Genomic DNA, 13,974 nt, shown 5'->3' with positions numbered 1-13,974 from the left:
CAAACCTCTGACAAATTTTTGTCAGAGGTTCAGAAAAAATACACATTTCAGAGAAGAAATACCCATCCTTGAGCATTTTCACCCAAAAGAGCAGAAAGTATTGTCCTTGAAGACCAATTTCAGAGAAAACTCTGTCTCCATCTTAATATGAGTAGGGATTCAGGACTGGCATCATAGAAGTATTTCTTTCAGGAAATTATTGTTTGCTACCCCTCTGAAAATCAAGTGTGGTCTGTGTCTCATATTCAGAAGCTGTGTCCTTTTCTGTTGTAATATTACTTCAAAGACATGCTTTAGGTTTTACTTTGATAGCTTGCTTTGGCTGTTACAGTTTTAGGTTGACATCTTCAGAAATTGTCTGAATCTTTTACAGGTTGGCTGATGATTTCTTCTGGGGTTTGATAGGAAATTTGAGTGGTTTTAAGGACCACTGCAATACAAAATTACAGGGACTTATTGTTGGGTTTTTTTGACTCCTTTTTTGGGTGTGTGTTTGGTTTTGACTGAAAAAAAAAGGACCCTAAAACAACCCTCAAAAAACCATAAAGAATTTGTCCTGTTATTTTTGTCAATATCACTACTGGTTTGAAAGTTAAACGATGAAAGCACCAGCCTTGAGTCTTCCTGTCAGTCATATCCTTAGAAGCATGAGTGTGCTAATAAGAAGAGATTTTATTTCAATCCTAAATGGACTTTTATTCTAGAGAATTGTAATAATAATTAAATAATCTCTTTTTACATAGTTGAAAATAATGAAATTATTAAAAAGTAATACTTTGAAATAGCATATGAACTTTAAAAGCACCGAGAACATTTTAGCTGACTGCTGACTACTCACTGCAGCATGGGAATACTCTGCTGAGTCAAGTAATGACCTCCAGTTTCCTTTTACAATAAAGTTCAAAATAGAACAAGGTATTTTTTGCAGTGTTATTGTGGAAAAGACCATTTGGCCTTCAAGCTTGCAACAACAATATACTTTCTTGTCTTTTCTGTTGTGTAATTAAAAAATGTATGTTCTCAAGCATTTATACTTGTAATAATTACTTCTTGCTTATGCAAATAGTCCTTTCAGACCAATTGACTTTATTCACTTTAATAAATATTTTTTTAGTAATCAAAGACTGCACTACTGAACTCCAAATATAAAATCTTTTTCATATTTATAAGAGTTTTTTTATCTATGAAGGTTTTAAATCAATGATTAATTTAAGATCATTGAAGAAACAAAAGATTTTAAAAATTCTGGATTTTAAACCAGATTTTCTCATATTTCCATATAAATTTTTGTGTCTGCTACAAGGAATTTCATATATTGTTTGTTTCAAAAGAAACAAAACAATTTACAATGTGACTTGGTTCCTATTAACTTCAACCCAACAAAATTATATCCATATTTAAGGTAGAAGACAAAATTATAGGTGATAGGATATATCTTAACTCTTTTATTCAAGTGGCTATAAAGATTATTATGAAATTTGCTTGTGCTAAGTGAAAATTAAATTTATGTGGTGCTTAGTATTAGCACAAAATTAATTTCATTGTCTATACATTGCATCTTGGAACTTATGAAAGATGAAAGAGCAAAGCTGTAGCCAGATAGTCCAATAGATCTCTTTTTAGGGTGTCACATTTTTATAGATTGGCTTAGATTTATGTCCTGGTTCATGGTTTGAATATGTATGAAACCTGGATGTTTCCTTGCCCCATGACAATTTTTTTGATATGTTACCCCAAAGCACCACTTCTATTCTGAGTACTTTTATCCTACATCTTCGCTAGGGCATGTATGTGGAAGAGCCTTCCATTTGTTTGATTCTGGCTATTCTCCACTTCAGTCCCACTAACAAACACCTGGAACTGTTGGATTCAATGATGCTGGCAGAAAAACATTGCTACTCTTTTAGACCTAAAGTCTGATGTTGCAAAAAAGTAAGCTGCATTTCCCAAGGGTTTTTCTAATCTCACCTGGGAACTACAGATATAATTCAATGTGGGCATAAATATCTGAATTGAAAGATATTTTTAGGAACACGTCGTTGTGGTCTAACTGAATAGGTGTCTTTTGGAGTTATGGGTTGTCTGATTCAGTTCAGCCCTATTTTGAGAAGAAAATTGAAGGGAATAACGATCAGATGGAAGTCAAAAAGAGCCCTTCTACCCTGATGGGCAGCTGCATCTTGGAGAGAGGAGTACAGTGGAGATTGAGGGATGACCTCAGAGACCAGTTTTCATGTGCTGGGAGTACTGAAGAAAACTAGACTAAGACATATCTGTAGTAGAAGAGTCAAAAGAAATGAAGTCAAGGGAAGAAGCACGATGAGAACTTCTGGGACCCAGGAATCTTGAAACATAGGTCTAGAAGGTATGTTGTAACCTGACTACCACAACAGATATTTCTATGGACACATTCTTCTCTCTCTGTTTCTTTTTCTAGCAGCTCATTTTTTTTTTTTTCAACTTTATGGTAGATGCTTTGTATGAAACTTTTTTTTTTTTCATTTCGCTGTATTTTGTTTGTTTCTGTATTGGGGGTGTGCTTCTAGGCTTGGAAAGTCTTGGAAGCTCAACTTTGTCAGTCATTGTGTGCATTATACTTCCCAGAGCTCCTTTGTCACCTCTGCTATAATGTCCAGGTCATACAATAGCAATTTGAAGGAAACGAGTGGAACCACAGACATTCTTGGCTGACCCAAAGCAAAATTCCCCTATGAGGGGAGCACCGTAGTTATCCTGAATTAAGAACTATCCAAATAGCAGAGATTATTTTTTAATTATGGTGCTCATTGTCAACTGTTTCACTCCAAATGTGTTTGTAATGAAGTGCTATGAATATGGATTGCTAGATTCTGAGTGATCAAATTGCCTTTTTAAAGCTCATTGACATCTTGGTTTCATGTCTCTCCAAGTAAAGAGTGCTTAAGGGCAATCTTCAAATGTCACATCTTCTCTCCCTCAGTTTTTTCCCACTCTGGTGGTTTCCCCACTTTTGTAGCCTCTGCACTTCTAATTGCTCTTCAGCTTTGGTTTTAGGATTAGAGTTGATAGCTACAGGCAGCAATACAGTGTAGGTATACAGGACCTTGATAATTGTCACCTTCTTTCCAGAGACCTTACCTACTGACACTTCTAAAATGTGATTTTTCATTCCATCAACCTAGAACCTGAAAGTACCAAGGACTACCAGCGTGCATTGTGGAGAATCAGATACAGAATAAGCTGGAGTACCTTGCAGACATAGAGAAGAGTAGTCATTCTGCTATAAAAGACTGCTCCAATTCCACCAAGACCTTTCCTTCTGCAGATACAATGCTTAGGCAAGGATATGCTACTCCTGATGCAGATGCACTGAGAAGCTAGAGATTGAGGAAGAAGATAATGGAAGTGGATTTTTTTATCATTTGGGATGTCTTCAATTCTGAACCTCCAGCTCAACTTCTTGCAGTAGGCACTGTCATCAAGAAGTAGTCTGAGTACCAGGAGAGATGGTGACTCCTCCAAGAGATAGAACTAGTTGATTTTGCTAGCTGTGCAATTCTGACCAAATTTGTATTGACATGTGATTTAGTAAGGACACAACTGATACAACAATTCCCTGAGTGTTGCCTGAGCCAAGCTCACTGTGAGCTAGCTGAAAGATATGTACTACGAAACTGCATGAAACTCTCATTTACATTTAAAAATTGGTTGCTGGAAGAAGAAGAGAGAAAGTAAACTTGACAGAGTTCTCTGTATGCAATAACCTTGTAATACAGGATTCTGATTCCTTTCTGTTTATTCTGAGGGTAATAAACTTGCTAGGTTTTTTTTTTGCATTGCTGTTTTAGTATTCAATTTAACTTATAGCAGGACACTGACAGAAATAACACAGCCTCAGTGGGTATGATGGAAGCTGTAATTAAATGTGGTTTTGAAATTAACTGCAAGGGCATACCATGTCATCTTAGTGAAGAATACAAGTATTAAATGAAGAAATATGTGATGAAGCATTTATGTTTGCCTCCCAGGTTTGTGGAGTAGCTTGAAACAGAGTAGTAATCCCTCTTTTACCAACACCCTTCTCATAACATTGTAAAACTTTTCAGTCCTTCATACATAGCTCTAGATATGCTGATAAAAAGCAGAGGGCAATTTTAATGAGAAGAAATCATAAGCCTAGGATTTAGCTCCTGAGAAAACAGATCAGGAGCTAAAGTACAGCTAGGCTATTTCTAGTTTAGCTAGATTTAACAGAAGATAAAAATATAAAGCAATTCTACTGCTTTCCTTTGTCAGATATCTGTCAAGAAAATACCGCTCTGAATAAAGGAGACAGTGTTTTGTCTCCCATGAGAAATTGTGCAGGTACCAAGCCTGAGGACAACTGTTGTGTGGTGGAAGTCCAGGTCCATTTCTTTGAGTGGAATCTGTGTTGCAGAATTTTTGCTGTACTTCTGGGTAGCGGTGTTAGAAGGCTGTACCTTCTCTTTGTCTTTCCTTCTGCTCAGAGATGTGGTGGTTCCATCCTTTGTCCTTCAACCTAAAGTAAGCTGTTACAGTTCAAGAACTCTGTCAGTAGTTTCCAACAGATATTAGGACATAGAGATATTAAGAAGTGCTTCAATATCTAACCTGCTATGAACTGACAAGGCTGTTATTTGTGCCTACAAAAATTAATTATTAAGACTTACAATCACCTAATCTGGAGGAAATGCCTTGGGACAATAGATGGCTAAAGATTTCGTGAACAAGGCCAACCATGTTTTTCTGCAAAGATAGTTTTGCAGAATGGAAATTCCCCCAGTCAGGCAAAAAAGGCTGAAGTCAGGGTTTCTGAGCCACCAACTGATTGGGTCAGCAATGACACTGTGACCCATAGTACATGCTGGGGTCAGGAAGAGGTGAGGATGTTACATGATCTAACTGTGCAGAAGTTCCTCCACTGGCAGATGGAGAGTTAAGGAAACACATTGGGATATGTGTGAGTTGTGGGGTGTATGTGTGGCGGTGATCAGGAGGGAGACAGAGAGAAAGAGAGGTAGAGAGAAACAGGGGGGACAGAATTTTGGGGAGATGCCACATGCATGGTGCCATCCTGCCCACCACATATCACTCAGCTGGGGTTTTTTATGTTTGGTTTCCCCCCCAAATCTCTTTTTAGCACGAAGTATGTTATATAACTACCTTGTGCCCCTGTTTATTAAATTCTAAATGCAAACTGGAGACACGGTGAACTGAATGAAAAAGGACATGTTTCAGTTGGATGAGAAGGCCCACACTGACTGAGGCCTGTGGAGTCCCTGTTCTGTGAAGGCACATGTGCAAGTCTGTTGGGAGAAATAATAATGTTTTCTTTCTGGGCCCAGGGAAGCTTCAGAGCCCAGAGGCCCTGTAAGCCAGAAAAAAGCCCCAAACCAACAAACCAAGCTGACAAAACAAGAAAACTTGGTATATGGACTGTGCCGCAGGAGAAATATAACAAGTGCTTTAACCTGTTAGAAGGATGAGGTCTTTTGACCTGAGCAGGAACATTAGTGCTAATAAAAATAATGGGAGCTTGCCTGGGCAGTATTTAGTACTGAATGTTGGGAGGGTTTGTTTTGTTTGTTTGTTGTGGTTTTTGTTTGCTTGCTTGTTTGTTTTTAGTAGAAGTATCTATTTGTTTTTAGCTGTTTTAAAACAAAGTATATTGTATTGAAATACAATAATACATAATGCCATTTAAAATATAGATGCCAATGAAGCAGAGAGTTAAAGAACAAAAATCCTCTAAATAAACTGAGGAAAAGGACTTTTAGAACAGCACAACAGTGTCTATAGCAAGTCACACATTTTTGACACTTCTAGGGCCAGTTTCTTAGAGAACTTTAATAATTGCGACTAGTGGTGACTATGTTGATTGACAGGCTCTGTGGGTTTTTCTCTTTCCAGTTTTTCTATGAAAATCTGAATACCTCTCTGGGCAAACCAACAGACCAAGAAAACTTCTTTTTCTTTCAGTATTTCTTCTTCATTCACTGCTAACAGTTGATTCTCAGAAAAATAAAAAAATATAGTAAGCCTAAAACCAATATTGCTGACATCTAGGGATTCTGTTCCATTCCTTCCCCCACCAGCCCAATGGGTCTTTTGGATCAAGCTTGTAACTTAAGAGAGGACTGTAATGTAACTGTGAGTACTTGCTGAGTGGTACTAACTCTTGTTTTGGTTGCTAGCAAAGATATTTTTAATTACTTTGTTGTCTTCATTTTCACATACATTTTCTTTTAACCTCAGTTATAAAGTCTGAGAGTTTCTATGCTTATTTGCTAGATGATGTCCAATTCCAGTATGAACAACACATATGTTAGGGAAACAAATTTGGAAATGTCTTAAACACCAACATTAATTTTCTGCATTATTGCTCATACTAATGCATTACATAATTACATTACCTATAATATTACCTACAGACAGACTAAGGCAAAGGGGAGTAATGCTGAACACTGAATGATGTATGCAACATTTTCTGAAACTCCTAACAAAGCCCACTTCGTTCTCTGAAACTCTTAATTTGATCATTTCTGCTCTTCCCCATCCTCATAGGGAGACATTCCGAAATTGTGCTGTCCCTCGTCGGTATCTTGAGCACCCAGAGGCTTCCTCAAGCTTTCCCAGCCCTTTTCTTTACCCCGACCTCCATTGAAGTATTCCAATCTGCTAAAACTCTCAGTGACATTTCCTAGACTCCTATCTACCTCCAGAACTTCCTGGACACCTCCCAGCTACTTGTACAAAAATACTGTGCTGCTGAGCAGGAGACTAGCTCTGTTCAGGTAGACCATTACCAAAGTTTAAACAGCAGTATACTGGAATGTATAAGCTTGGATTCAATAACAGTTCACAGACTGCAGGAAATGCTAAACTTTTTACAAGTGCTTCCTGGCTTTCATTAACTGGAAAACATAAGATGTGGGAAGTCAATACCCAACTATTCTTCAAACTGTCTTGCTTAAGAAGCGTGCCTTTTGGGTCAGATCTCCAGTTCCTGGCATGACTATGGAGCAACTTCTGAACTTCTTTAATGTTGAAGTTGAGATATGTTTCTGATGTGGAAGAAGAGTCATTGTAAGAAAACCCTTGAGGCTCTTTCTCTATGTTGTTTATTGCTCTGCTGCATGCTGTTTCCAGCTGAACAAAAGATTGGGCTATTAGACCTTACAATCAGCTGCCTTACTGTAGTACTAATGTACTTTCTGCAAAAGACAACCATTTGCACCCTGGAGAGAAAGAATATAAGGATGATCAGAAAGTATTTATTGGTTGGACAGTAAAGTTTTTTAAACACATGTCCACTAAATATTGTCCTTAGTAGAGACATATTTGTTGAAGATAAAAAAATCTGTCTTCGAGACATATACTGGTAATAAAATCAGCCATTTTTGATTTATAGTGGATAAAATAATTCAAATATCAAACCATTACAATAGATTGATAGATAAGGAGATGAATAAAAAAGAACTTAATTTAAACTGTCATGGAAACAGGATAAAAGAACAGAAAGTGAGATAAACATAGACAGAAGAGGTCTTTTAAGACTACAAAGTTGTTTTACATGGTAAAAATTAAAAGGACCTACAGTTTTGAGTAAAATATTTTAAGATATATGAAAATACTCCAGTAGCATCTCCTTATTTCTGCTAAATGTCTCCCTAACCTAAAAAGTCAAGCAAATGGTTACCAAAACAAAAAAAGCTCTTGCTCAGATATCAGTCATAGAGAAGATAATATACTGAAAGTATATAAGGCACACCTTTTCACTTATAAAAGATACATGGATTAAAAAAAACACAACAGAGAGGCAACATAGTACAATGTTCCTCTGTGTTGCTAAGAAGCAGCTAAAAGTGAAGAGATTGTGATCTTTACCTGCTGAGTGAAATTAGTCCTTCATATATTCCTTCACCAGTAATCATTAATTGAGAGATACAGAAGAGATAGTTGGTGTCACTGAGACTTTAGGCTATCAATTTGACTTCTCATTTGCCTTGCTTATGACCATTTGCCTGGTAAAGTCATCCATCTCTTATAACATGAAACCAAAAAATTTAGATCTCATGTTTAGATGTCAGGAGATGAAACCCAAATATTTTTCCTCAATAACAAAATGCTTAGAGGCAAGAATACTCTTCAGATAACACTGACACCAAATGCTAGCCTATGTAAGTTGCCAAACCTCATATCATGATCGTCCTACATTGTCATCGTCTACTATGACGAACCTGAAATAGTGATGTATACATCAAAAGCACTTTGACATGAATGTCAAAATGCAAAATCTCATTTCTGAGCTAGTAGTGTTATTTTAAATAATTCATTGAGAATTTTATTTTGATGTGGGAAGCATAGGATTTCTGCTAACATTTGTTCATGGTCTGCTAACCACTACAAAATAAGTAGTGGTTTTTCACACATAACAAGTTCTGCACACCACTCAGAATAAGCACACAAAGATATTTAATGTCCTCTACTACCTTTTGAAGTACTTTATGTATAACATTGTTAAAGTGTGTAAGGACACAATTGTTCAATATTTCCTGGGCTTTGAAGAGATCAACAGATGAATGCAAAGGGTAGATTTTTCACAATCATGATGGATCCAAAGACTATGTGCTTACATTTAAAAATTGGAAAGAAAGGAGGGACAGAGAGAAGTAATGCTAAGAGGGAGACAATATGTACTATGGAAATTTAGGATTATATTAGTCACTTGTAATGTTATGACTGAAGTTCAGCATGAAGAGGAATAGAAGCGAGATATGAGCTAACAAGGTACCATGATCATTTTGGGCATTCCTATTCGAGGAAGAGGAAAAGAATCACTAGGCTGTTCAAGTCATTTGAATTAATGTTTTGCCTAGAATTCCAGAAGATATTTTACTTCTAAGTTCTTAGTCTATGTAAATTTCTTTCAGAGTCAGACTCAACTATTATCCTAATCCAGAGAAACTGAGTAATTTTTTCAGTCTTTAACATTATTGAAAAACTATTTTTTCCTAGAATCTTGATTGATATTACAGGAACAATGCGACGCTCAGAAGTCTGTGTTGGTGGGAAACAGTGCACAATCAAATACCATTTTATTTTCCTGCATGTGACATGGCCAATTATTTGCACTGTGCTAACAGGAATCACAATGCTAAGTCAGAATGCCACGTGCAGAATTTGTCGAACATGCTGCATTTGTTTTATACAATGTCCTGTCTGCACTTTCATGTTCTTTGTACCTGTTCTAAATCTTATTAAAAATAACTGGAAATTCATGGGATTTTTAGGCATTTTCTTCAGTGCAGCCACATGAAAATTTGTCTTAGAAATGAGTTTAAATATAACATAAAAATGGAGACCTATATCGTAAACATCAAGACCCAGTTAATACTTTTCGTGCAAGTTCCTCTGTAATTTATAGCAGAAGAGAGAGTTCAGAAGTATGCTTGTTCCTAAGTGGTTTTCTTCTACACTTTACATCAGAGAAGCTGAAGTTACAATAGTTTGTCCTTCCTCTTCTTTACCTGTTGCAAGAACCTTTCTGAGTTGTAGGCTTAAAAATCAAACCAAACAAAAAAAGCAGAATGGCCTTTCAATGCCATTGCATCATCCTGGAATAGCAGTTGGGGAACTGAGGTCTCTACCTAAAACTGCAGTGTATTAGAATGTGTGTATGTCAGCCTTGCTTACTCAGTATTCTGTCCTTATTTTTAAACTCCTATAGTGCACCAATTGCAACCACATCGTGTGCCTTGATGCAGGAAAGTGCTTGGATATGAATTTGAGCTTCGTTTCCAGGAAATGCAAAGAAAATACAGGTATGAAACTACCTAAAAAAATAGTGTGATGGATTCTCCTTTTGCTTTTAAACACCTTTATATCAATGTATCCTCATTAGCGCATGGAAGTTCTCCATGGCTGTAAGGGAACAGTCTTGACTTTTGTAGAAAATATGACTTAGATATTTCTCTCTCCTGCCTCCCAAACCTGTTGTAATGAACCAAACCGCTGATGCAAACCATGGGCAGCAGCAGACTTTCTGAGGAAAAGTGCAAGAGCCAAATTGGTACAGGATTTTCAGGTGCTGTTTTAATCAGTCGTAAGGTTTTATTTGCTTTTAATTTGTGTTTTTATAAAGTACTGTTTTCTTATTCTAGCTTTTCCATTAAAATGAGGATTGAAGTGGTGAAGAAATCAAGATGGTATTAAGCTTATTGTTTATTTTCCTAGACTTAGGAAATGATTAGTTACCACATGCAGGTGTTCTCAGGAGCACTAAAATATTTAAAACTATGCTGTCAGACCAACAAACAGTAAAACACTGCTGAGTTTCTGATTAGACATGTTTATCTAATCTGATTAGGTGACTCATACAGAATTAGATATGTAATTGATGTTGCTGAGGTTTTAGTCAGTTGATATGGAATACAAAAATTCCAAGAATATGCTCAAGAGTCCATTAGTGTCTGTCCAAATGGTAACCGAGCAGCTCTAACATCCCTGTATGTGGTATGCCTTGTTAAATATATCACTGCGGTACCAAATAGTTTGTCCAGAAGAACTGCATTTTACATTTCTGGTCCCTCTGAAGTGGCATATCAGGTCCTGCTACACCAGAAGGCAATTCATGTATCTCCAAGGAATAATGCTGAAAATCAAATGATCTATTTTTTTCAGAAACAAAGGGTCCATGTAATATCTCCACATACAAAGATACAGATACCACAGATGCTTATTTTGCCATCAATTGGTCCTCTTTTTAATTATAAAGAACAAAAATTGGTTGTTGGCTTTTTGATAGATATTCTAGGTAATAGCTTTGAGAAGTTGTAAGTAGAAAAAATTGTCATTTTCACTATATCTCTAATCTTTGTCTATAATATATGTTTAATCTGAGCTATTAAGATTCTTCAACATTTTATTTTTAGTCATGCCATTATTTATAATTATAGAGGTGCCCTGCCAGTCAATTAAATGTTAATTTCACTCTTTCTTCTTTATACGTTGCCTGTACTTCCTCAATATCTTTATAAGATTGTGAATTTGAAAAGTTTGCAATACTCTTTCTCAATAGAAAAAGGATCAGCAATTTCAGAACATCAAATAGCATAATAGGAAACCTGCTTTCTGCCCTGGCTGAAATGATAATTTATGCGGTCTTGTGACTGTATAAATAGGCCTGAAAAGAGACAGGAAGAAGGGGAGAGGAAGGAAAAGGGAGAATCCAAAGCCTATTCCAAACATCAAATGCTAATTGCAGCTGGAGACAAGCACCTGAATTTTTGCCACAAAGGGAGAAGAGTGTTGCCAGGAGCATTGCAATGACCATTTGACATTTCAGCTGTCGGCCCTGCAGCATATAATCATAGGGTGTATTTAAGTTCTCCAGCAATTGCAAGTCTACTAAAAATGTAGTATTCTGACAGCCATCAAGCTGAGGGAATGACAGGTAAAAAATACATATGAATATAAATTGTATGGTGCTTTTTGTTATAAAAAGTGATTCAGTTTGCATATGAGTAAGTTTTTTTCATTTTTCTTCTTTGCAGTCCTTGAAGCCACTTGGTAGCAATAATAGAGTGCAATTGTTTAATGAAGCTATTATGAGTATTTAGCTTCATAATGACTACCTGTGCACTAAGTAAATAGAAAATTTTCACTGCTGCAAGATGAGAGTCTTTGTGCTTCTGAAAAGTGCCATGCCTTTTCCCTCAACATTTCAAACAGTTTTAGGGATAGTTGTGAGGAATTTGGAAATCCAGTTATCTTTCTTTCCTGCTCCTTTGGAAGCTATCTGTGCTAACAGCAATAACTGCTGCTCCTTCAAGTGATGACTTTCCCAGAAGAAATGTCTTTTATGCAATGGTCATAGAAAACAAAGTCACTGGGTGGTATATATGGCAAAGCCTAAAGAAATGGGATAAAATACTGGCTTGGTGCCATATGGTAGAAACCTCATATCAGAGACAAATAGCAGTTAAGCCCTTGTTTACCTCTATCCTTGTGGAATTCTGGTTGAAAACTTGTCTTCAAGTGCTAGGATGCTAAGGTCCCTGCCCAACACAACATTGATACATAGGCATAATGTTAAGTATATTGGTCATTCTACTGAGTCAACAATAGTCTGTCTTTGTGTCATAGAGAAGTTCACAATTGGAAGTTTCAAATAGGCAGTGATATACAGGCAAAATGTCAAAGAATCAAATGAAAATTTTCAAACCACTAAATCAGGAACAACTTTTCCACTGTAAAATGAAATATGAATTTTCTTTCTCTTCTGTAAATACTTTTTATGAAACATGTTTTCTTCAGTTTCATCTCAGTAGTGACAAAGGGATGAGTTTGAAGGTCAGGCCTTAAGAAGATCCTTTATTTCAATACTTGCAAAGACATAGAATAAAGCAAAGCTGTGCTTCAAGTCATTCTCCAATTTGGAGCATTGTAGACGCAGCTAAATGGGATTATTGGCCTAAACTCATTAATGTATTTATTCCTTTAGACTGAATATACCTTGCTTACCTATTATAATAGCTTGATTTTTTTCTTTAGGCCACTTTGTTGGATCTTGGAAAGGTAGTTTACACAGCCAAATCTTAACTTTTTATTCATTTTGTTGGAAGTTTTGTCTAAATAATGACACAGAAATTAATGTTCTGCATATGGATTTTTCACCAACTTGGAAAAGCACAAAAACTCTATGCCTTTCTTGAAAACCTGGTTTTGCATTAGACAAGTTTAGCTGAGTTTACAAGCAAATGTACAGCTAAAATAATGTCTCCATAACAAATTACTATGGCAAGCATTATGAGAATATCTGCATCAAGGCATGCCAAAATGATGACTCAGGACCACCCACCGTAGCATTTTTCTTGAATAGGAAGAGTGTAATGAAAGTCATTCACCCTTCAGGATTTCCTAATGCCAGGAGCACTCGAAACTCAATAAATTACAGGATTAAGTACAGTGTGAATGTAAGAAGACACATCTTGTGTTCTGATGTACATATAGAATTTTGAGAGCAGTTACAGCTACTGCACACCCAGACTGAGAGCAGACTCTGGGCTTGACTGCGGTATGAGATGTGTTAATTCAGTGTAATAGCCAGAAAGCTTCTACAAACAAGGCTACAATGGACATGTAAGGAATTTAGAGCTGCTTTTCTGATTTAAAAAAAAAAATGAGACAGAAAGATGGTATTAAATGCAGAGCAAGAGGCCACATACAATCCCATAGCTGAATATTCCTAAGGGAAAAAAGAGAAATGAAAACAGGCTGACATGACTAGGTGCCCCCATACTAATCTTGAAGCAAAAATCTGTGGTGACTACTGATCTGAGATGGCTTATTTGTGATCTCTAGCTGTTAAGTTTGCAGATCTCAGCTGGGCCCATTTGGTATTTATCCTTTCTCTAGGGAGAGAAGGGAAAAAACAGTGTACAGACTTCCCAGCCTTTGAAAGCCCAAAATAATAGCTGTTACACTTCACATTGGCTGACCTTTGTAAGTGAGGACATGCCTCCAACTGGCTCAGATATTTTCTCAGTAGAGATGTCAGTGTGCTGCACATACTCCATGTTATGGAATGAAACTTCAGGCACTTCTTAGTAATCAGGAAGCAGCTTTCATTTTCGTGAGAAGATTCCCTCCAACCTGCACCTGGCAAATTAGGAATTGAGAGTTCACTTTATTTAGGTTCTGTGACATTCTTAAGCCTAAAAACCAGTATTACTTCATAAACTAAACGTATATTTTATTGTAGTAATTCATCAAGAGATGATGCCCTAAGATAGTTCTTCAGATAACTCTATAGACACTATAAAATGATTACTTCAAAATATGAAAGCACAATAAATACTGTACCTAGCTTGTGCTATAGACTTTATGGCCAAGATTTTAGCTGCATCTGCTCTAGCCATTTTCTTTGAACTTCAGAACTGTGTCAATGAATGTGGCTTAGAAACTAAGATT

Source organism: Lepidothrix coronata, unplaced genomic scaffold (assembly GCF_001604755.1).
Source record: "Lepidothrix coronata isolate B3197 unplaced genomic scaffold, Lepidothrix_coronata-1.0 Scaffold31, whole genome shotgun sequence".
Lineage (NCBI taxonomy): Eukaryota > Metazoa > Chordata > Aves > Passeriformes > Pipridae > Lepidothrix > Lepidothrix coronata.
This window is presented reverse-complemented; position numbering follows the sequence as displayed.